The sequence below is a fragment of the Poecilia reticulata genome, unplaced genomic scaffold (genome assembly GCF_000633615.1).
Source record: "Poecilia reticulata strain Guanapo unplaced genomic scaffold, Guppy_female_1.0+MT scaffold_131, whole genome shotgun sequence".
Lineage (NCBI taxonomy): Eukaryota > Metazoa > Chordata > Actinopteri > Cyprinodontiformes > Poeciliidae > Poecilia > Poecilia reticulata.
Genome location: NW_007615014.1, coordinates 1,374,309 through 1,398,762, shown reverse-complemented (window position 1 = coordinate 1,398,762; position 24,454 = coordinate 1,374,309). Strand labels below are relative to the sequence as shown.

The 24,454-nt window shown below is 39.0% G+C and overlaps 1 protein-coding gene and 1 long non-coding RNA gene across 2 annotated transcripts in view; one reads left to right on the top strand and one right to left on the bottom strand.

The window, feature by feature from the left end:
• LOC103459914 (uncharacterized) overlaps nucleotides 1-21,207 on the bottom strand; it is a 50,366-nt gene extending 29,159 nt beyond the window's left edge. Inside the window, exons 1-2 of the long non-coding RNA XR_532828.2 lie at nucleotides 20,932-21,207; nucleotides 19,541-19,638 (exon numbers count right to left, since the gene is read on the bottom strand). This is a non-coding gene — a long non-coding RNA (uncharacterized LOC103459914). The remainder of the gene's footprint in view (nucleotides 1-19,540; nucleotides 19,639-20,931) is intronic.
• Nucleotides 1-24,454, top strand: part of opcml (opioid binding protein/cell adhesion molecule-like) — a 151,720-nt gene that overhangs the window by 23,468 nt on the left and 103,798 nt on the right. The gene's annotated exons all lie outside the window — the stretch shown is intronic.

Below are 24,454 nucleotides of genomic sequence, written 5' to 3'. Positions count from 1 at the left end.
TATATATAATTCCCAAGCATTTTTCCTCACACTCGATTCGGTTCAGTTCAAAAGTACTTTATTGATCCCAAAAAGGAAATTAAGCAACATTTGCTTATTTGCATCTGTAAGCTAAAGCCCTGGTTTTTAGTGAGGTTATATAGGAGCTCATCACGGGGATCAGTCAACAGACGGCCATAAAAAGAATAGTTCTCCACCTCTCTCCTCAAAATGACGTCGTTCATTTTCTGCAGATGTGCCCTTGTTGGCTTATAGATTTCCTGATCTGTTCCACCCAACATTATGAGGGAAATCAAAGATTATGAAGCTCTTCCACCTGGGTCTATCTTCTATTCCTATCCTGAATATAACTGTTCTTGAACTGCCACTGCATTGTGGTGTTGAATGTTTTCAATGTTGGAAACGGTGGGGTTTTGTTTTGTTTTGAATCCAGCTTGGTGCAGACACTCGGCTCCAAACGTAGCTGGTAGTGGGACATTACCTATTTATGACATTTCCAAGGCACGGTGGTAGATTTCCTATAGCTATTTAACTTTTGCATGCAACATCAGCTTGTCGTCTCTACTCTGTCTTTTGGAAGAAAGAAACTTTAGAATTTGAAAATATAACATAGAGTTGCTAGCACTGCTGCCTTGCAGCAAGAAGGCCCTGGGTTCAAGTCTAACAATAGTTTGTTTTTTTCTCTTTTTTTTGTTTTTGCTTTCATCAATGCAACAAGTTTGAAATCCTTCCACACAGGGCCTCCTCTTGGGAGGTGTCCTGTGCTGCCTCAGTCTTCTGCTGCTCCACTCAGCAGCGCCGGAGCAGCAAGCGGCTGACACTTCTGTGGTCAAGAGCTTGTTGACAATTGCTGCTGGAGGAAGAAAATGTACGTTGGCTCCCCCGTGAGCTCTTGTGAGTTTTAGAAAAAAACAAAAACAAAAACAAGAAAACATTTTAGATCTCAAATATTCCAGCTAGAGATAATTTGAACCAAACGAAAAATGTAGTGTAACAAATCCCTCACAGCACGGTTTTTGCAAAACCTTCCCAAAGCTGCTGGTCTGGTGACAATGATCTGACTGCACTGTGATTTGCTTTAAACATTCTGACTTATTTTTTTTTTTTTTTTACACCATGCTAGTATAGCATGCTACTGTAGTCCTGAGGCCACTTCTCTGACTTGTGGAGCAACACCATCTCTCTACCCACACATATTCTGTGAGCTGTATCTAAGATAATAAATGGAAGCTGGACAGGAGGAAAAGCTCTGAAACTATTGTAAATCTTTTCTGACATACACAATTTAACTGTGGAGAATCAATAAAGCCAATTTAGCAGAATGTTCTCTTGTTTAGCAGAAATAGTCAACCTAGACCCGACCTGTTGTTTTGTTTAGTTTTTTTGTCCTCTGTCTTTTCTTTTTAGAAGAATATTATCCCATAAAAGCTTTGACCTTTCCCCTGAGCACTCGCCTTCACCTGTGTCCAAATAAACAGCTACCTTTGCTTTGGCTTGGCACTATGGGGAAGTCTTTTTTTGTATTTTTTTCACGGTCTGAGTCTAAACTATTATTTCAGTGCGGCACAGCAATCAGCTTCTCAGGCCGTGCAATAACATGAGCCATTAAGCAGCTAATAATTTATAGCTGCTGGTTCGTTATGATTGTTTTAAATGGTCTAATCAAATTACTTTTCAAATCAGCTCACAATGTAATGATGTAGGCAGCCGGAATTGTGATCCAGAGAAGTTGTTTCCTATATTAGCTAATGAACGGTTACCGACCGGGATTTCACGTTCAGCGTCGGTCGAACGGACAGCGAGGGAAGACCTCATTTGCAACTCGTCTTTGAGTGAGTCCTCCAGTTTCTCCCTGCGATCCAAAGTCGAACCCATTTAGCAAAACCTTCCAAATGTGTCACTTTCTGCCACAAACGTAATTTTTTTTAGTTATTAGTTTTTTTTAATCTGATTGGAATTAACGAAGAAGGCGATTTTGTCGTGCTAATTTATCTTTCGCAAAGCAGTTTTGGATTGAGTGCATGCAGAAGAAAAGCTCTCGTATCGAGTCCGGCAGATGGAAGTCATTTGCACTTCTCTTCCAACCCACAAACACTAGATTCAGCAATCAGAGATTCTCATTTACTGCATGTTTTATTCTTAACTAATAGAGAGAACAACATCTGAGGAACGACATCAAAATGTTTTTTTTCTCCCTTTTTCTAAATTAGTAAGTCATACTGCGAGATGCTGCTTCTTGCTCCGTGTTTCTGGTCATGCGTTCGTATCCGGTGTCAAATTTAGAAGTCTAGAGGAAAAGCGCGTTGAACGATGTGTGCTTGTGCCCGTCGTCTTTAATAAAAATTATCTGAAATGGGTCATTAGGATGTTGAAGTCAAATTTATCTGATAGGAGGAATATGAAAATAAGACAGGACGGCATTATGATGCTATCAGTGTAATTGCTTTTCATAGCAAATAATTGGAATCCAAATGGTCTTGCTCTTGATGAAATAAGCACCATTAAGTTTATAAGATCGACTTTTGAGGATCTATGCCTGCTCAGTAATTAAAGAATAAAAAAATCCAGTTTATTAGGAGTTATTTTTAAACAAGCTTCACGATCATCTAGTTCCAGTCCGGTCTTTTTTTTTTTTTTTTGTTTTGCCAGAGTGTAAATCCTGCAGTTTCATCTCTCAAATGAACCTTTCACTAACTGAACATTTGTTTGAAGAGTGAAAGATGAATAGAATGCCACATAGAGAAGTCTACTGTCTTATTGCTGTTGGAGTGGATAAAATAGGTCAACCAAGCCTCAGCATAATGGTTTTGTTCAGGCTTCTATCAGCCCACGACAATCMGTTTGGTGATTATTATTATTATTTTTTTACCAAAACCCTAACCCCCTTCAGCTCTGTGCTCTGCGTGGCTGTTTGCTTGGATGAACCGCTTGTATTTGTGGAAAGCTCCTGACTTCACCGTGGCTGTCGAAACGACCTTCAACCAGGGGCCCAGTGAGATGAGGCTGCAATATATCAAACAATATTGTACGTACTATATGGATTCATATGCTGTGACCACTGATTTCTTGAAATTCTTCCATCACGGCCATTAAATCTGTGATATGTACTGAGGGAGGTATTCACTTAATGGAGGACAGATGGGCTGATCAATCATCAGAGAACGTGAAATAGGAAAGCAGAACAAAGAACAGACTGCACCAAATTAACTCTCTGACAAGCACACTGAAATATTTTCTGGGTGAGAATTTCAACATAGCATAAGGGAGTCTGGGATCTGCGTCCCAGAATGTGAAAGCAGACCTGCATAACGCAGGTGCGCTTCACCAATATGTCTCATCTATAGAGAACACAACGTATTATATACATATAGACGATGTAATGTTAAGTGTCAGTAGTCAGAAATCACCTATCTGTGTTTTTATTTATGTTTTATGAAAGAATCGTTTTTGAAAATGACTCATAACCTTTTCGGTCATCTGTAGGAAATATTTTCTTGGCAATACAGTAATCAAACTTTTTTGTTTCCATTCGCATTTTGACGATCTGTCTTCAGTGATGAGTTCCAAGTCTTCTTGCCATCATGCAAATATTTAGCTCCACAAGCAGATTTCCTATCAGATTCACATGCGGACTCTACCTGGGCCACCTCAAAACGCTGACATTGCTTTCAGAAGAATCTAAAGGCTACTTTTCTTAAGAAGAAGAATATCTGAGGTAAAAGATTTGTTCACTCTTTAGGCTCCAAAAGACTCACTTAGTTTTCAACTAAAATAAAAATAATTAACATCCAACTCGTAGTTGACGTTAGTTATTAGAAGCCTGCGTTAATTAATAGTCAATAATTTAATTCTGCACTTGTCATGACACCAACAAGTCGCAAAAAATAAACTAATTACAGAGCCGAACTGGAGCACGCACCCTCAGCGTTTTGAAAGCAATTAATTTGTTTTCATCCTGGCAGGTGATTTCCTTGGCCTTGTGACAGCAGAAATGTTGATCGATTGTAAACTAAAGAGCAGTTACAGCTTTTTTCAGGTGGAAAAGCAAAGTTGAAGTTGGCACGCAGTTGGAAGCTTTCGGTTTGAATGAAGCATCCAAATCAAGGCCACTAACGATACGACGCCTTCAGCTTTTAAGAACCTGCTTTCTAATTACACTTAGGGAACTTGTTCAAAAGGCTTCTGCTGAATGTAAAAAAAAAAAAAATCTTTAGGAAAAAATTTAAAAGGGAATTAACTCAAGAATGTATTGCTTGTTATTGTGGCGTAGAAAGCAAGAGGTTCACTTGACAGCAGATTTGACGCACAGTTTCAGGTTAAGGAATTTGAACAGTCCGCTTTAGGGGAAATGTGAAATTGTACTTTACAATATTTGCACATTCATTTTAACAGACTTCTTGTATATGTACAAAAGCAAGTCAAATTGTGCATTTGAACGTAATCTTATATAATCCTGTCGTGTGTAGCTGTTGGTGAGTCGAAAACCTTGATCTGAGCAGTCGGACTGCCGTTCCTTCCTTCGCAATTCGCACCAGGAATAACTTTACGTTCAATAAAGCGAAAAACTTTCACCTGTAAAAAGGGGCTATCAAGATACAAACTCGATAAGGGGAGCTGAACAAATTAACTGCGACAGAAATATTCTGCTTTAGTATTTCAAATTCACATTAAATCAGGAGTTTTTCTGCTAACCGTTAGCAGAATGCTTTCCATCTGCGGAGCCCGGTGTTGTGTTGTGATGATTCACTTCTTTGGATCTGACGGTCGGGAGCAGAGCAGCATGTGTAACGCTGCTATTTTAAATTACTGACTGGAATACGCAACTCAATAAATAACAGAAGAGAATCTGAAATGGAGACAGGTAATAGCGAGTTGGAGCACAATTTGCAATAAAATAATCTTATGAAACTGTAATTGACAGGTGTGGAAGTGGATGCCGGCGAGCACCACACTCCGGCTTCCCAGCTCAAAGTTGATACTAAAATGATTCACTGTGTGTCTCTGGCTGTGGATCCGTAATGCAGTCTGCAGACTCCTGCCTCGACTTAAGGCTGCTGCGGACGAGGCCGTTGCAATTTTTGTTAAGTTAATTCAAGTCACATTTTTAATCATTTAGCTAAACATGATTGAAGCACAGGGCTGAACCAAATGAAAAAGGTCAGGCTGACATTTAAATTGATGGAATAAACCTGTAATCCATCTGCAATGTACATATTTCACGTCGCAGTGTCTTCTAAAAGGCTAGACTCGTGTGCATCGTATCTGCATCTAAATCTTACCTGGATGTAAGTGAGTACAAATGTGCTAATGAATTGTTGATATCCAATTAACACTTGTCAGCATTTGATGGATCTGGCAGATGGAGGGGTTAAAACACAGCAGAACTTCAGCACCAACTCGCTGAAAGTAAACACGTGGGACGCATCGGCGGTTTGACACGTTGCTGTCGACGTTTCCGACGTGTCGCACGTGTTTCATTTGGAGTCAGGAAGTCGGGAAGGTCCGGAAGTTTCACGAAAAGTTTCTCCGCTCGGCAGAGAGTCCAAAGCTGCTGCCGCCGTTGCTTTTCTACGTATGAAAAGTGGATCCAAACACGACATAGCAAAGCGGATTTTGTGGAATATCAAAGTCTTGTCATGTCTTTGAACGACCTGCGTCTCTTTTGAGGCTCTTTCACTTTGGACGGCACATTTGGAAGAAGAGGGTGAAATTCACAGTGTTCTGCTGTGTCAGGAAGCAGGATGTTACGTTTGCTGCAACGTCACCGTCTAATTTTAGTTTCAAATCTTCGCAGCGAGGAATGGTTGTTTAGAGCGCAGACGACTTCCCGTGAGCTTTGTACCGTCAAACTGGCGCATCGCATGCGTCGCAGCCAAACATTGGGTGAAATTTGAAACCTCGACAGAGTCCACACCTCCAGGAAGCAAATCGTTTCTCGATAGCCGAGAGCCCAAAGCGAAGGGCAGAGCACTGGGCTGGTTTTACACGACGTCTCTACAACTTCTTCTTTTGAAGCCCCACAAGGACAGAATACAAGATGTAAAAGCAATTATTATTAATTTCCATCCGTCATCCTAGGAGAAAGCTCTATGCATTTTTTAAGAGGCATGTATAAATCAAACAAACACTTTGGAAACTAAATGAGCTCCACTATTAATCTGACTCTCCGTCTGAGAAATGGGCCAGTCCGCCCAGCACTTAATGGGCTCCCAGACTTTTGGAAAAAATAAAAAATAAAAAAATTAAGCAGCAACATAATATCATTATTCTTTTACCATTATTTGTTCTTTTCTGGAGAAAGGCTGATTCATGTTCCTGTAATAGTGTACTCACAGGGAGGGTGTAATTATGACACATGGCCCTCTTATCTCAGGCGCGCTGCGTTAAACATTGAAAACGAAACCGCAGGAAATTTCTGGTGCGGCAAACTTAATGGCACTCTCCTCAATCTTGGCCAAGTATCGCAGCATGGTCGTACAGGTTGAGCACATTATCAGAATTGGGGTTCGTGGCGTTAACGTCGAGGCTGTAGGCGTTTAACCTTCTCCTGGATGTCTAGTGTTCCTTCCCCTGCGCCGAGAATAATGAGAACTATGAAAAGCAGACTGCTGACAGTGACCCCTTTGACTCCGCACTGAATTTAGAGCTGTCAAATGGGCGCGCCTCACTCGACTTCCATGGAGGTCAGAGCTATCATGGTCATAAAGCTTTAATTACAGGGCTGGAAACCTGTCAGGTGTGCGCTGCTGCGTATTGTTGTGCAGCGATTGCAGCTACAGAAATGAGCAGCGCAGCTGGATTGTGATTAGAGGTGTTGCATTAAATTTAGTTTCCACTAAAAAAACGTTGGTAAAAGCGGAAAACATGATTCATGGCGTTGATGTGCTAATAAAAAATACACTGCGCGCCTCTACAGCTTGTAAGAAATAAATTTTCCAAAAACTATCTGTTTGCAAATCAGAATGAACTTTTTTTTTTTTTTACTTTGTCTCTACATGGATTTTCACCCTATATATTTGATTTACCTTGCCGGGGGGAAATAAGTATATCTTCCCTTTTTGCTTTTGTGTAACACTTAAATATTTTTAGGTCAGGCTAATTTTAAAATCAAAGACAGATAGACTGAGTAAATACAAAAAGCAGCTTTGAAACGATTATTTCTCTCTTCAAGTGGGGGGAAAAAAAGTAATTCAAACTAACCTCGCCCCTTGTGAAGAAAATAATTATCCTGAAAACTGGTTTAGCCTCCATTTTGGAGGCATTCTGTTTGTAGCATTTATTTGATGGCTCAGTTCTACAGTTAGGTAATCAGGCCTGGAGAAACTGGTTGAATCGAAACGTAGCCGTCCAAAAATATGGTCAAACAATTTACGATTTAACAATGATGGGAAAATATCAGGTTGGAATAGACGGCTTCTTCTGCTTTGATAAATAAAATCCTTCTCTGCAAACCACGTTTCAAATTCTCCTTTTTTATGTTTTTCTCGGCAACATTGATGCATTTGTGGTGATATATTTAGCTTATAAGTTCATAATAGATACACGAGGAAACTCTAATTACAAAACACATTTGTCATTTTATTCTTCATCATTAGGGAGCGGTATTCTGAAAACCTTTTAGCACAAAGGCTTATGTAATATGATCAAATTCACTTCAAGGTAAAATATCATGCTATCAAAATATATTCGGATGATCATTTTTTGCGGCATAAACATCCACAGTGTCCCTTCTGTTTCTGAAGTTGCATTCATGAATGCGACTTCCAGTTTGTGTGTCAGCTCTCAGTTTCTTTAAACCAACAGAGAGCAATGGCTGACTTTGTAACGAAGATGTCCATCAACACTTTGTTCCTTCTGCAAACTGCCACAGGGCTGAACTTTTAAATGACTGGTCCCTGTGTGTTTCTGTCACCGTGAGTCATTACCGGCAACAGGCCCTCTGTGTGTTGTCTTTGTACCGCAGCCTTTATGGTTCTGGTTCTGGTGTGCTGCAGAAACGAGTTCCAAATTCAGTGAGCGAAGAACGTACGAGCAAAAAGGAGAGTTTGATCTTTCAAACAAAACCCCATAAAACAAGGAGGTACTGTATTACCTTTCGACTCTCCCCCAATATTTAGAGTTTTTTTTTTTATTCCTTGGCAATATGCTTCGATGAAATATATAGAGTGACACAAGTGCTTAAATTATTCATTGACTATGACTTGGTTATGCCCTTGAGAGTTCAGGTCTCTCACTGGTTGAAAATATGTTGCTGTTCGAGTGACAAGGTCGGTTGTGGCCTCTACAAAGTGAACTTCTGTGTCCGATACATTGAAACTGGTCCTCGCCATGCTGATGAATTAGCTCAGGGAATAGCGGCCGACGTGGATGATCTCGATCGCTCCGATCACACCGTCGAACCGTTTGGGACAGTCAGTCCTCTAAATGTCTGTGTAACACAGGATGAAGGCGGGCTCTCGTCGACTGTCAGAACAGGAATGCGGCTTCATCAATGCAAATTGAAAAGACATGTTTCGGTCACGTAGCAGCCGTAACAGTGCATATAGTCACCAAGTAGGTTTTAATTTTCACATTCCTGAGACACGTCAAGTGAGACACTCACCAGCCTTTTGCACATGTGTAATTTTATTGATTTATTAATTGTTTTTTGTATTTGTGTCGTTTAGCACTACTGACTCTGACTGTGGTTGTGCAGTCTTTGAGTTTTATTTTTAGAGCAGTATTTGTTTTTGTGACCATCTGTCAGAAAGCACTAATTAACAGCTAAAAGCGCTGCTGGATTTTCAAAGCCTTTTCTAGCACTTTTATTTTAATGCAAATAACACAAAATATTGGGCTAAGATATGAAGTCAATTTTACCCAAACAATCACTTTGAGGGTCTGAACTTTAACGCTGGGAACTTTTGCTTGGACACATATCACGGCGTATGCTAGTAAATAAACATACTGTTATTAATTTAAGTAATTAATCAAGTAATTAATTGCAAATTTAGGTTGCACAAAGTGGCACTGTAAACACACTCTTTTTAAGAAGATTGTGTTTTGGAGGAGAGCTTTGTGTTCACCAGAGAAGAGTCAGTTAGGTTAGTAAAATGGATTATAGTTTGCAAACAACAAAGAGTACGCACATAAGCTAATCATGTTTCAAAGCACTGAACATTTTACCTTAAGCAAAAGATTTTTACCTTAAACATTTTTTTGCTTTAAATATGCCACTCCTAACTTATTACCATTGATTAACTCCCTTCCTGTAGACCCTAGAATAAATTTGATCAAACTTATTTTCTTGGCAGATTTTTTGGGGTTCACGTCAGTTAAAAATATAATCCTTTACGTCTTTTTCCCTGAGCTTAAAGGTTATTTGCTCCATATAAACACTACCTATTGAAAGGTGATGTGTGTCTGGTGTTATTCGACCTTTCAATTTAGAGTAATTTACATACAAAACAAAGCTGTCCGCAGATAAAAGTTGAAAAAACCGACGTGGTTTGTCCTTTGCAAATACATTGTTCCCAGTAGTCACTGCTGAGGAAATGTAATTAATTATTAGCCTACATAGGCAGTGATAACACAGATACAGATTTAAATCAGATAAATAGGACAGATAAGTGTGAGCGATAAGCATATGATTAATACCATGTAGCTTCAGAGATAGCGAGTGTTTTCTTTTTTATCTACGTTTTGCAGTGTTTTAACTAATTCACACTGACTCGATGAGAGTACAATTTAAAAGGCCTTATTGACGAACATGAAATGATGCACATTTCATAGAAATAAAATCACTTGAGATTAGACCAGCATTTAGAGGAGTCTGATTTACTCATCTAAATTCAAAGAGTTTCTGCGTACACTTCTGGGAATTCTGAGACACTTTTTAAAGAGGCGTTCCTTATATATTCTGTTATATCTCTCTCTTTTTTTAATTTCCAAGCCGCATGTGAAAACCAAGTATAACTTCTAATTTTCCACGGTTTTGCAGTTGGTAGCAGTCATTTTCAGCACACCTATGGGTTTGTTTGAAAGCCATTTCCACCCTTGGAATGGGCTGTGCTTGGTAGCAGATGCTTCAATTTCAGACTCTGGTTCACGCACGCACACACACATGCACACAGACTCACACACAGACAGAGACACATGCAGGGCTGAAAGCATGCTTCCATCATTTTTTGCCTTGTCTGTTGTAGCGATATTGATCTAAAGGCCAGTTATGAGCTGGCTCTGGAGCCACCTCTGGAGTTTTATAGAAACTGATAAACATCATCAATCTCTTTGCACAGCCCTCAAAAAGGTGGCAGATGGTTCATAGCCCTTTAATCAATTGGAATTCAATGATCTAATCAAGCACATGTAATGGTGCCTGTGCCACTTTGCAGCTCTGGTCTCTGGATTCATGGCGATAGTCAAATGAACACACCTGTTGGTTTGTTGTCGTATTTTTCTGAAAGCACTTTGTAGCAAAAACAAACTTTCACAGTGCTAAGCTGGGCAGAGTGTTTCCTCAGCACCGTATCTGTTTGCCTCAAAAAAACGGCTGATATTTCAGGAGCCCATTTTTGCCAAGAAAAGAACCAATTTCATCAGGAGCTGAGATTAGGATTATCAGTAAACTACTAAAATGTTGTAAGCATCGTGGTTAAAACATGTTCAATTGGCTTTGGAGACCTAAACTGTGTCTATGTGCTGCATATACATTCTTCACAACAGCCTTGTTTTTGATGTGTCCACTTAGAAATAAGGAAGAAGATTATGAATAAAATGATCTCTCACTAGGAAATGAACGTTTTGTTTTCTGCGCTCAACATATTGACACACATGCACCATTGCTACGCGTTGTGGTCGGGGACATTGATGGTTGGACAAATGACAAAATCCAAAAAAGGAAAGAAATAATTTTTTTGCTATTGATTTGTCAACGCTACGACAACAAGAGTATCGTTTTTACAGGTCACCAAAGAAATGTTTAAAATAGTCAGTTACGGTAGCTTGACTTTGACAACCTCAACATGTACACGTGCTGTGCAGTTTGGTAAGTTTCGGTTATCTGACCCACACACTCACTCTGACAGATCAACCATTTATCAGTAATCACAAAATAAACGTCAAGCCCAAAACATAATACTGTAATGGACTGAATGTTCTGTTTGGGATTTTTATGTTCTGTTTTCTTTTTTTGAGTATTAAATCTTTTTGTGTTTTTTTTTTTTTTTGGTGTGGATCTTTCTTGTACACTTAAGCACAATTTCTGGAGCTGTCTGTCAGTCGGTTGCCACAAGAACCGGTGTGTGTCTGGCAGTAGAACCGACAGAGAGAGAGAGTAACAAGAGGAATAAGAGTGGCTTTGAGTTGTCTGCAACCTGTTGTGTTGCGATATTTTCTCTTTTTCTGTGGCGCGCTGCAGCCGCTATAATTTCTGGTGGTTGAACAAAAGGCAATAATCTTGACTAATTGACTTGTTCGTTTATAGAATCTCACAATATTCATCAAATTGGACAAAAGCATTTCCTGAAGTATTCACCAAACTTTGACAGCTACAGAAGCAATTATGTCTAAATTAATTTGTTTAGCGCTCCAGCGTCTTGACAGATACTGGCAGAGACCAGACTGCTTGTGGATTTATGCCTTTTGAGAATACATACTTTTACAAATCATAATATTGGCAATTTTCTCAGCTTTATTTTTAGCCATATCTTATTGAAATCTGACAAGAAATAAGGGAGCCAGAACCATTTCTGGAACAGATGAAGGCTCATCCTGCAGCAGAATAATATGGTTTTGTTGATGTGACTCATGATTAGTAACGGCGCCTGCGGACGCATGTCACTAGCTATAGTGGCTAATACGATCCAATCCAACATGTACAGATGGATAAAATGCCCAAATACTAAAAACAGCCTCTTTTTTTTTCTCCGTGGGTCTTAGTTCGTTTCATTTGTTCTTGAATTGGCTTGTTAATTTGGATTCATTGTGTGTTTGCTGCCACCCTTTGAATGGGAGATGTTTTGTTGCCGCATGCGTACACATTCATAAGAATCATAAAAATCCTCTTTCTCTGCAGTTTGTTTTTATTTGAAGTGTGCGCTTGCTATTCACTGCTTCCACAAGTTTGGTCTTATGATGCGACAATTATAGGGAATATTTTGACAACTGACAATTTAAAGTGTTTTTTAAAGTGTTTTTTTAAAGTGTTTTTTTACATATTTAATTCTATTCATAATGTTCTGAGAGGAAAACAAGGGGCAATAAAAGACACAATAAAATTTTTTAAATTTATGATCAATTGTGAAATAAAAATGTGTTCTTATGCACACTTTACGTACACACAATAATACTAACATTTGTTTATTGACACTACAGTAATCAAACTCCTATAATTACTGAGCAGCATTTTGCATGCTTCCATAGTTGTTGGCTTTTTTTTTTTTTTGATGATGATGATGATGATGATGATGATGATGATTTATCGTTTATTCTTGATGATGAACTCCAAGTCTTTGGCTCCCTCCACAAATTCTCCATCAGTTTCAAGTCAGAACTCTAAAGCGTTGCTGGGATTATTAAAACGGTAATCATAAAATCATAATCTGCCTTCACTGTGCAGGTCTCTTGGTTACAAAGGTTAGTTAGTTTGGGGAGGATGCACCATATTAAGGGTTTTGGAAATATAAGTATGAAAATCTTTTGCAGAATCTTTTGCAAACACTGTCATCAAAGTTATGCTGGAGGTCTCCTGACTTTACATCGAGTTTTGCTTACAAATGCATCTATTTTTCACTCAGTAGAAGAATATATGCTTCAGGCTCTTAGTCTCCATGCTAAGTTAATTAGTTGAGTGTGCTGCTGTATTCTTAGTAACACTGATACTAAACCAACGTCTTGTTGTATATTCGCCAATTAACTCAGTTGTGTTTCACAGTACAGCTGCTTTTGTTTTTTTTTTGTTTTCTCCCTTCCTTATTTCTGTATGGATAAAGTGTGGGAGGTTAGTGGCTGAACAGTCAAACTTATCCAAATGGAGACTTTTGGTTTTAGAAACCTGGAAGTCAAGAAAACAGAACCATGTTCACGACTATTTTTTTTCAGTCTACTTTGCAGAGCATTTCACACCCAAAATATTCGCACATACCAAAGCACTTCTAGTCGAGTAGCTACGTCTAAATGCACTTTCCTTTCTTCTGTTATATCCTGATGAGTATATTGGCAACGAGTTAGGCTTCGGTGTCTTGCCCAACAACAGATGATTGAATCAGACCCTTCCTTTGGAGCTTTGAGCTTTGTACAGAAGCCAAAACGGCAGAGCTGGAACCAAGACGCAGAAACAATCTGAGCAACAAAGGCTATCTGTGACCTCGATTCTATTTTTACTTCAACTGTCCTTTGCACAATGAGAACGTTACTGCATGAATATGTGCTGCTTACGCAACTTAGGGACAATGAATGTTTTCATTCTGCTTTGCTGTCTTAGAGCTACAAAAATGTCCTTTTATTTCTGAACTTATTTGGGCAACACAAACATCGCTAATTCATAGGTAAGTCATCAAAATTGATTATGTGGTGCATAGACCAAATACATTTGAAATAATTTGGTAGGTTCCCATTATCAGAAGGTTTGCTTTATCACACAGCCCAGTCAAAAGAACATGGCAGAGATTCTTGAAAACAGGAAGTTAGTCTATGAGACGTGGACTGGGTTATGGAAGGTCCTTCATCCGTCAGCAGGACCAGCATCTACTCATTGGTCGTAAAGAGGCAGAGGTCACTTTTAAAGACCTGCAAGAACCCACTGGTGTGAAGGTTTTGGACCAGAAAATAAGAAACACGCATCAGGGTCAAGGGTTACCTGTTTACCAGAGGGCTGTGTTCTCACTGCTCAGCATCATCAAGCTCTGTTGGGATTTGCTGTTGACTAACAGAATTTGGAGGTCCATCATTGGTTCCATGCACGTATCACAAATGAGTTCTGAACAAATTTGAAAGCATTTGGAGGAACCGGGGAGGATGCTAGGTTGCCCATAACAGCAGTTTGAGTCAATGATCCTTGGTAATGACTACCAATAGAAACATTATGTGTTGGAGAATATGCAGACAGTTCCCTGAGGACGAAAGAACTGACACAACTGATCCATGTTTGCTTGACTTAGATCCTTTGGAAACCTCTGAGAGATTATGTCTCAGTGTAACGCTGCTGGGTCACATTGACACTCTTCTAGAGCTAAATGACCTCCTGTTCCAGGTGAGGGTGGAGATCTGCCCAGAAACAACCAGCAGTGTCAATGGGAGCATACACACGTCCACACGGACTAGCATGCTTTTGTTCTTAAATCCTGCAAAAATCCAGGCTGTATGAGTGTACAAATCTTGGCTGATTTTTTTTTTCCCACATTAAAATCTGATGTATTTTCAAATATAAAATAGCAAATTTCAATCAATTTGTTCTTCCCTTCACAAACAAGCTCTTTAAGATACATATTTTGTTTTCTCGTACGTTTGAATAAATGAAGGATAATGCAGTAATCTATTTCATTTTCTTAGTAACATTCTCTGCTTGCTTCCTTACGAAAAGAAACAAAACAAACAAAAACAATAACATGTTCAATCTAAGGGTAAAAGTAATTTGGAATACAAGAAGGTAAAACAAATGAAAGAAATTTAAATAATGAAGTAAACTTAGAGATTTACGTTGTTGCCTAACTAAAATTAAACTTTACCCATATTGTTTTTCCAGATTAGTGCAATGGCAGCACTGCTAAGTTATTCCTGGTTTATGAGAAAATGTTAAAAGAATGTCAATTTGTGTGACTACAGTGCCGAATTAAATAATGAATTCGGCACTGTAGAGATAATGCATTATTGCATTATCTCGCAACATGTTGATCTTGAGTGCAGGGTGTTTATCAGTCTTATTTTTAGCCGTGTGCATAGTTAGTTTTTAGGTTAGCTAAGTCTGCAGGATATGTTCCTGTCCTCTGGCAGACTCAATTGCTCATGAAGGGGAAAGAGCTCATAACTTTCTTTATCCAGTGTGTGTCTGCAGTTAGTCCTCTTTGATCTCCTCGGTGAAGAAATATGTTTGCCTTTTTTCCTTGCAGAATAATTCTCAGAGTTAACTTGGTCATGTTTTTCCCTTCTATTTACCCTTAATATGACTTTGCCATATGTTCCAATTGCATGAGTAATATCCGATGCATCACATCCTTCGCACCTTAATGCAAGTGTTAATTATGCCATATGTTGCATGATTGCACATAGTAGGTGAATCTTATACATCAAGTCACTTTATTTTCTGATTTTCCATGTAATCTAAACTTAAATATTTTCAACTGGAGCCATGTTTATTACAGCCTTTCCAGCAAAATTTTAATAATTTATTTCGCAGAATTACGCTGAACTTTATTCTGTCACACTGTTTCCTTTCTAGCAGCACATAATGGTGTACCTATAAGAAAAATAAATGTGATTATGTAAGAAATCAGGTAGTTTATAAATCTGGAGGGAATATATGCCATGTATGGACTCTGCATCTGCCTTTTGAGGTCAGCTGTTTGGGATTCACACTTTTTTTCTGCATAAGAACATATTGCGTTACTTTCCTTTTGATGTCACCACTGCAACATTGAGTTTTTTCCCCATTAAAAGGATCAACTGACTGCCATATTCACCTTTAGTTTCAAACATCCAGCATCCCGATGTGAGTGATGCTTCTGGAATGTGAGGGATCAGAATATGGTTATTGAGTTATTGCTGCAATATTTGCATTGTAGTTGCATTAATTCTGGATCTTGGATATGCTTGGTTTTCATTGGACGTGAGTGAAATCCAAGGTGCTCATATGGTAGCGTTTTTATCCCAAAAATCTACAGCGGAAGCCTGAGTTGTTAAATTGAGCATTGTATGGTGTGAAGTGCCAATGATGCAATGCTAAGTTGTTTTTTGCTCATGGCAATAGAGTGGCAAAGGTATGAAAAGAATGAGTGTGCCACAGTTAGATAAGACCTCTTATTGCAAAGGTTTCTGACGTATTTGTCAATTTTCTACTCCATATAGGCTGGTTATGGGTCAGTGGAGAACAGAGCCAACTGTATTCTGTGAATCAAGATATTGTAGGTTTGAGAACATCTTGGAAAAAAAAGAAAGAAAAAAGAATGGCACTGCACACCAAGTTGAGCGTATGAACACATCTCTGATGTATGAATGAGAGGAGGTTTGTATGTGGGAATAGATAAATGTGACTTGCAGTGCAAAAGTGATGCAATGGATAGAACCTGACAAGCAGATTTAACATTTTGCATATAGAATGCAGTGTCAAAGTTTTCTTTTCAGTGCCTGACCTGAAATAACTTGAAACCTCACATCTGCTCCATGCTGTATCTCGTCTACCCTCATTAATGTCAGTGGCTCCCCCTCTTGACTATATTTTATTAACCACAGTTTACAGACAATACAGGGATTAAGATTTAGGATTTTGTTTCTGTGTAGGGGCCGGGTGGCAGACGGCTAGAGTGAAAGCCATGCATGCTTGTGCATAAGCTTCAAAAATCGGACCGATATAGTTTGACAACCCATAAATAAATCTAAGTGTGATATTATTCTGGTCTTTAGATCCATCAGTCATTCTGAATACAGTTGACAGCTAGAAACAGATAGCAATATGTTGCTGCAAGTATTCTCTCTTGTGTGCCGCAAATTTAGACAAAAGGGCTGTTACTGCTATAATTTACTATGAAAAATGTAACTGTAACAATTTTGCAGAAGTTCTTCACCTTGAAAGTGATTGGACCTTATTGGATCAACACAATGATCCCAGTAGTACATCAGAATAGAATTGATGAGCAGACTGATATTAGGTTTTTGGTTTCTATTCCTCAAACTAATTCAAAAATGTTGGACTTTCGAAAAGCAAAACATCCACCAGTTTAATTTTGCCTGTTCTGAACAAAATATTTTGATGAGTATAAGAACCTTGCTTGATAAGATGTAAGCTTAAGGCATGGTGGGTGATTAGATATCGGATCGTGAAGAATTAAAATGTGTTGAGAATGAGATCTCTCTGCCAAAACAGAGACATTGTTGCATCAATGTTCAATATTTTCCTTGAGTAACATAAACTAGCTTCAGTCTAGATGTCAAGGTGTTCTAAGACCAAAACAGATATTTAGTCCCTCCAGCAGATTCTGGCTCTGCTTTGGGATCTCCTCTCAGTGTTACATACTTTAAAAACCTCCCAACGGAATGATCTAGGAATGATCCTTATCAGATTCCTCAACTGCCTAATAGGGGTGCACCGATTTAGCGGTCAGCCGATTTATCTGTGCCGATTTCCTTAACTTTGGGAGATCGGTGATTGGCCGATTTTTACATGTGAAGCCGATCTTATCCACTGATTTTATCAACCTTGGCAAAGGTCCAAAGATCAAGCACTGTGCTATTATTTTCTCCTGTGAGAGATTTCTTGTCTGCACATTTACTGTTAACACTAGTCACCCCATTGTTGCCAGTTTAGCAACTTTCTTGATGAATTGAGCAACATTTCAGACAAAAAAATGGTATCGGCCAAAATCGGAATGGTAAATTCGGCTTTTTAAAAGATCGGCAATCGGCCAGAAAACAGCAATCGATGCACCCCTACTGCCTAAGGATACTTCTTTTAACATGGAGGTGTGCTTTGAGCTCCCCGTCGGTCTCCCACATACTTGGGCTTACTTTGCTCCACGGAGGTCCATGCACACTCAAACTGAACATTGACCGGACATGTCCAAGCAAAGATAAACTTTTATGACTGAGTATGTGTAATATGCATCACTCAGTAAGCAGCTTGTGGGGGGGAAGCAGTGTTCATATCAAACTGTTTTGCTGATTAAGTTAAGAGCTGCTGAAACCAGTTCCAAGGACGGCATCAGCCAGCCTGTCACTCTGTGCCTTACCAACAGGTGTGCAGTGGCTGCACTGGTGGAGAAGAAGCTGGGCTAGCTCATCAAACTCGCTAGTATCCATCTGGATTGTGGGAAATTAGGTAATTTGTCACAAAAAATGAAGGCAATCTGTCCACGGACGGTTGAGTTTTCATTACTCAGTGTACTGTGGGTGCGTACAGGTTGTGGAGTCTGCGACTCACAGAAAATGCACAGTACCTCAAGTATATGGGAGCCTTAGAAATGAAACACCTTATGAAGGGCATCCAATTCAGTTGCTCTGAGCCTCATGCTTTTCCACATATTCCACATCTCATTTCTTTTCTGGTAAGTGTTGGGATGTAGGTGAGTCAGTACGCTGAGAGCTTCGCTCTCTGGCACAAGTCTGTCTTCATTAAGAAAGACCGGAGTGGCACAGCGTCGCTGCAGACAAGGTTCGGTCAGTCAGTCCATCTCCTGCCCATTACTGTTGTCACTTGTGAGAAACAAACATACTTGAACTGCTCCGCATGGGGGAAAAGACTCAACTGCAACCTAGTGAGAGCTATCTTGATAAGACCTTAAAGCTGGATTTTGCTGTAGAAAATATCAAGTTATGATCATTTTGGTGCTTTTTGGAGAAAATTTGTTCCAAAGGCCTGAACAAAAACTGTTTTAGAGCAAGTTGTAACCCATCATTTGTTTCCATGATGGTTTGGGTGAAGTACAGCCAGCTTTGTGACAAAAAACTTTCACTTCGAGCTGGCTAAGACCTGAATCTTACTCTGTAGCACAGCCCTTTTATAAAGTGATAGCATCTTCTGAAACCAAGCTTTGCCTCACTGCAGAAAGAAACAATTAGTCATAGTAAGTGCCTCTGTCAAACAAAATCAACATTGTGGGTGCTTTGAGTTCCTGTTAAGTGTTTAAATAAATAAAAAGAGTGCTGGCAGCTGGAGTATATTAAATAACAACAGATGGCAAAAGGGAGTTTTTTATAGACTAAAATCCATTAGCACACAAAAATGTAAACCATCACAGAACTAACTTTGGTACATGCAGTAATTCAGTAGTGTGAAAATTTTTTTTTCCTCTATTCTTTTATTAAATTTTTTTTTTGAGTATCCATTTATTTTCTTCTGTTTTTGATCACACTTGATCGAGATCATCAAACACACTTAAATATAATAGGAAGATAAGCAGAGTAAATACAAAATGAAGTTTTCCAATGAAGAATTAAGTACCGCTTTGTTTTTTCTTACTGTGAATAGCCCATTGTTTTTGGAAATCTGAGATCAGCCACTCAGCCTGTATTACTACCAGACCAGTAGAATCAAGAATTGTTTTATGACAAGATGAATTATGCAAAAATTTTCTAAAAGGAAAAAAAAAACAAAAAAAAAAGCCACATCATGCTATGCCCTGAGCTGCAGGCATCCAAATACAGATGAGACATAAAGTTATAGACATCTGTCAGACAGGAAAAGGTTACACAGCCTAATGGGTCATAACTTCAGTGAACCTCAAAAGAAACCATTACACACAAACAGAGAAAATATAAAAATATCCCAAGCGTGGTCATCCAACCCACCAAAATAACTCCAAGGCAACAGAGAAATCCGCAGCACATAACGTCTAATGAACTACAGCCTCACCTGCTTCAGCTGAGGTCAGTTCATTCTTCAGTAATAAGCCAGAGGCTTGGCAGGTCCTGCATCCGTGGGAAAGTTCCCAGGCAAAAATCGCTGCTGGCCTAATAGAACAGAAACAAAACAAATTGATAATCCCCGAGTTTTGGAAAAACATTCTGTGGTGTGACGAGAAAAGAGTGAAAGTTTTAGGAAGGTCTGCATCTCATTCCACCAAAACCCCCCATCATACCAGGAGTGAAACTTTGCTAGCATTGTGATGGTGATCTGGATGCTTTGCTGCTTTCAGGACCTGGATGACTTCCTGTAAATGATTAAGACGTGAATCATGCTTTGTACCAGAAAAGCATGATTCTGGTACAAAGCAGAATCATTTGTACCAACTGATGGGCTGGAGTTAAGGCCATCAGTTCCTGACCTTAACTCCAACACACTCGGCTTTATGTGGCAAGACAGTCATCCTGAACGTCTGAAAAAAAAAAAAAAAGGAAAAGAAATTACTGCTTTGAAGTGACCTATTCACCAATTGTACTTTTTAATACATGTGAGTTGTTAGGGCATGACCTGGAATAGACCATGAAAGCCGTTAAACTTTTTTAAAATTCTACTGAATTAAAAGATTTCTGCAGTAAACAGTAAAAGCCTCGGTGGTTGTTATTGCCTCCAATGGGTGGCACAACTCATCCTCAGCTTGAGGGGGAAAGTTACCTTTGTCATTTCAATTTACTGAGGTGATGATAGCATAATATTAAAAATATGTTTGGTGATTTGAAACATGTTCGTGAGACAATAAACCAAAAACGGGAGCGATCTGAAATGTGACAAATACATTTTCGCAGCAGGATGCATCACCATAGCGCTGAGCAGAGGCTGCAATATCATCCTCCTTTCGACGGGTTTTGCTCCAATTTTCGGGGCCTATATCGAAAACATAAAGCGCTTGCTGCTTGTCGTCGGAATAAAATAGGACTTTAATGCGGGACGGTATCAATTAGCTCCGGCCGCAGCGCCGAGTTACCGTTGCAGCATTAGAATTCAAGTGTGCCTAATTAATTCCAGGTTACACTGAGTGGTTACACAAATTCACTGGAACATGTGTACGGAGTGAAGGAAATTAATTCTGTCATTTAATCTGCTGCTGCTGATTCTCCTGCGGAATGAGAGAAAATGATGTGTACATACAGAACAACACAAAGGCCCGTTTCTCGCTCCCTCTGCCAGGCATCCCCTCATCAATCTTACTGTGGAAGGCTCATAGCCAGCCAGCTGGGCCTGTGTTGAGGCTGTGATGCCTGACAGCTTAAATAGAACAGCAGGCGCGGTGTCCATTCAGCGACAGAGTAAACAACGTTTTCAGGCCCGCCGTTAAGCCACATACGGACGCGCCTCGGCCTTACCTGTGTGCCTGTAAGAGAGCCCAGGTGCCAGGCGCGGCATTGGCTTATTCTCCGAGGTTGAATGGCTCTTTGATTGACCGCGGGGCGAGTTCTCATGGCGATGGCAGAGGCGGAACATCCAGACGAGGGGATTGCTGTGCCGCCTTTCTGCAGCGTCTATCTCTCTCTCTCTCTCTGTCCTCTGCGCTCTCTTCTCTTCCAGTGGTTTTGCTTCAAATATTTTGACAGCTTACAAGTTTCTGTAACTAAGGCCCGCTCCGGTTTTCCATGAGTCCATGTGAGAGATCAAATATAAAGTCAACCACTGATCAGCAGCCCGATAACTCCTTCTCTTTCTCTTCAGAATATTTGTCTTGCGGTACCATCTCACTATAGAGATCTATATACATAGAGCTATGTATAGAGAGAGATCTATAAATATATAGATCTATATGTATAGATCTATATATAATATATATGGGAGAGATCTCTATATAGATGTATATATATAATTGAGAGATCTCTATATATTTATAGAGATCTATATATAGAGAGATCTATAAATATATATATTGATCTTTATATACATATTTAGATCTATATCTAGAGAAAGATCTATCTATAAGAGATCTCTATATTTATGTATATATCTATATATATAGATAGAACTAGTTTTATATATAGAGAGATCTATATATATATATATATATATATATAGATCCATATATATATATATGGATCTATATAGATATATGGATCTATATATAATATATAAGAGATCTCTCTATATAGATCTATATATATAATATGAGATCTATCCCATGAGCTTGCATACAAACATGCAAGCTCCACGCAGAAGGATCCATCCTTTGGCAATATCAAGTGTTGAGAAACACTGATATTGCATGTTCGTATGATTTTTTTTAATGATTTTGTAGCATCTGTGTAAACAGTATACTATATTTCTAACTAAAAAATGGATCATGACCAACAAGGTCAATGGACTATCATGACACCCTTATTTATTTATTTATTTATTTATTTATTTATTTATTTATTTTTCCCAAAAGCCCCGAAGAAACCTATTCTGCTGCAACGATGGTTTCATGCCGCACAGGCTGCTCTGATGCCGTCTCATAAGTATGCATATCAATATCAGTTCATATTTTTCCTTTCTCTCTCTTCCTCGGTAAAGAGAACTCGGTTTAAAAAAAACCAAAACATTTAAAGCAAGTGACAAGTCTCCTGCCAGATGCCAAACAGACGGAGCCTCACACATGGCGGACTCGGCAGCAGCCGCTAATCCGAACCTTAACTGAGCCCAGAGGACGGGACGCTCCCACATTCCCTCTGCAGAGCTAATTAGAGTTTACTGCAAAGCACACAGCTGCCCGGATACCTTATTATTTCATTTAAGGATAGGTTAGGACTCCTTTTTATCTCTTTTATTCAAGCCAACACTGGGCATGCATCTTCAGGTATTAGGACGGGGCTATTTTCTCGCCGTCCTCCCGATCTGCGGCAGGTGTTTGCCTTTCTGTCGTGGGAGAGACAACATGATGATAGAAAACAAGGATCTGGTTGGAGGGGAGGACAGGCGGAGCGTCAGGTGCACAATTTTCTTCTGACATTGTTATTGCGCAGAGATAAGCTGTTACTCGGGGCACAGGGGCATTTGACTCCGGGCGGAATCTGGGCCATGTGTGGGAATCATCTTCAATTTGTAGCCTCCAATGTTGCCTGTGGGGAAGCAGGAAATAGGTGATCCATCCCCCCCTCTCCTCTGCTGGCTTGTAATTATAAGAAGCCAGTTTGCAGAATCTGCTAGCTGCCTGAAATCCTCCCCAAATGTGGTCCGGGGCTGCGTGTGTGTAATGTCTGAACACACACGGTGGTCCAGAGGTGAGCTGCACACGCAGGTTTTTCATTTTTTTCTTCGGACATGTTGATGGAGTTAGTTAAGGGGTGAAGCAGGGTGTTGAACCCTCCTATAACAAGTAAAAATAAGAGAAGGGGGGAGGCTGCGCCCATTTCCTGCCGTCATGTGTCTGCAGTAAATGTATATTGTGATTTGAAATGGCTATAAAGTGGACCGCACCAACTCTGAACCTCCCAACAAAAAGTTCCCATTCATTAAACCATCTTAACAGTTTTATAGTTGCAGTGTTACAGTTCAGTGAGGCTAAATATGCTAAATATTTTTAATTCATTCTCCTACGGTTCTCCCTTCTGAGTTTCTTAATTGTATCACATGATGTGTTCCAAGGTAATGTCAAAGTGTCATTTTTCTGAGGGGTTCGAGGAACAATCTTCATTGTCTTTAAAGCATCCTAAAATAAAAATTAAAAAAGTAAAGCAGTGAAACTCTTTCAACCTAAAATCTTGGTTGACTTGAATCATTAAAGTTAGAACTTCTACATTTTTATTCAGCACACTATTTGGACCGCTGTAGTCAGATTGATTGGGTTGGGTTGTGTTTGATCTGCTTTTTAACCCAAAAACTATGACACGTTTAAGACTAAGGCTGCTAAATAGCTTTTTGAAAAAAATTCAGCTGTAACACTTTATTTGAAGGGGGGTGAATAAGACTGTCATGACACTGTCATAAACATGACATAACACCTGTCATTAACATGAATAAGCCTTCATGAATATTTATGACTGTTGCCATAAAGCGTCATTCGGTAAATTATGACACTTTTAATACAAAGTTGACATTCAAAATATCTTATGACAACTTGACATTAACCAATAAATCATTACTGATTTAAATTTGTTCTAAAAGTATTGCTGATTGCACTTTAAAAATTAGGTAACTTTGTTATTAAAGGTAATATTTATATCAGTAATGATAGTATGATAGTAATGTTAGTCCTTCCTGGATTTTTTCTGTGAAGAACCCAGAGAGGGTTATTTGGTTATTATGTATTTCATTTATAGTGTTATTGTTTATTTCCTGACTTTTGTTCTGTGAAGAACCCAGGGAATGTTATTTGATTGTGCTTTCTGGAAAACAACACATTTTTACATTTAGGCACTCCTCACACTTTTTCTGTTACAAACTGTCTCCGGCCCCCACCAGAGAAGGGAAAAGTTATGTGGCCCTCACAGGGAAAAGTTTGGGGACCCCTGATTTATGACAACAGTCATAAATATTCATGAAGGCTTATTCATGTTCATGACATGTGTTATGTCATGTTCATGAAAGTGTCATGTTATTCACCCCCCTTCAAATAAAGTGTTACCAAGTCAGCCATAACCTGGGTTACTAAATTTATATTTAGATAAAAACAAATCTTTTTCATTTTAAAACAATGACGACAAAGTTACAAAACGCAACATTAATTTTAATGACAAACTTGGAAAGGATCATTTACACTTAACCCTGTATAAAATTATTTTTGATTTGTTCTAATTTCATCTTTTGATTACATTTATGTAATGAAATGCATTATTAAATCATTGTAGATAAAATAACATGTAAACTACAATTACAATTTGAAGAAAACAAAAAGTAAAAATGAAGAATTGAAGCTGGCCTATC